Source organism: Tupaia chinensis, unplaced genomic scaffold, assembly GCF_000334495.1.
Source record: "Tupaia chinensis unplaced genomic scaffold, TupChi_1.0 Scaffold143836_1, whole genome shotgun sequence".
Classification (NCBI taxonomy): Eukaryota; Metazoa; Chordata; class Mammalia; order Scandentia; family Tupaiidae; genus Tupaia; species Tupaia belangeri.
In genome coordinates, this window is record NW_006203686.1 from 2922561 (window position 1) to 2923849 (window position 1289).

The following is a 1289-nucleotide window of genomic DNA, read 5'->3' on the forward strand; positions in this document are numbered from 1 at the left end:
GAATGCTTGGAGAAAATTTGAATACAACTTAAAAACAAGTGTCATAGTTTCTGCTTCTTAATTATCCACTGGTTAACAAAAATCATTTCCTGTCCCATTTTCTTCTTTTCCAACATATAACCATAAGGACAAATGTCAGAATTATCTTATACATTCAGGATGTTTCATTTTAACATTTTATAAAATTGATCCAGCCACTAGGGCAGTGGGGGTGGGAACCAAGCCTATTAGACTTGACCGTGTACCAGGAAGACTATTTTTTGCTAATCACTTTAGGAAGGTCTCATTTAATATCAAATAATTTATTAGGTCACAATTTTTAGACATCTAGTATTTGGTCTCTAGTAGCATCTTCTTTTTCTTCTAAATCAAAGCAAGCTGTTGTCTCTTCATTCTTCCAGCAAATATAATAATAATGTAATAGCCATGCTCATACTGAGATGAAAGATATGTTCACACAGGGCAGTTGAGAGAGTATTACAAACAGCATGAAACAAGGATTCATTAAAAACAGTTTTCATTTTTAGGACCTTTTCACTTATGATGATTGTCCACATGCATGTTCTCACCATGAGATCAGAGGACAAAGTATCATGATCCCACTTTATAGAGCAGAAATGGAGGCTCAGATGTTAGTGACTTGTCAGAGATTACAGGGCTAGTAGAAGAGCTAGGGCATCAGCCATGGTTCTCAACGGTGTTGTTTAAAAATACTAATAATAATAGCATTAGTTAAACTTGTATTGTGTGAAAATGTTTTATGCATGTTATTACACTCAGTTCTCATGATAGCCCCATTCTTTTTATTCCCATTTTACAGAAGGTAAAATGCAGGCCCAGGGCGTTGAACTGGCCTGTTAAATAAGTAGAAAAGAAAGGATTTGCTTCCTATGCTTTGGCTAGGTTGCTCGTCGAAACTTTTAGCTTCAAATACTGCACCAAATTCGCCTTTTTCATTTTTTCCCTAATTTTCTGTTCTCCTCTGGATCTAGACCATAATGAAATGTTTGAAGTTATCAGTCAAAGGCGTAGGTTTACCTTCCTTTTTTCTCGGTTCTCTCATCTGTGGAGCAAGACCCCTGAAGTTGGGACTCGGAAGGCTGGAACTACAGTCCCAACCGGCTTGCACTCAGCTGCATTGCCTTGGGTAGAGATCCAAACTCTTCCAGGCTTCAGTTTTCCTCGCTCTGAAACTCTACGTAACTCTAAACCAAAGGGGTTAAAATTGGTGATTTATGAAGTCTTTCCATTTGAATGTTCTCAGAGTTATACTTCTGGAATTCACTCTT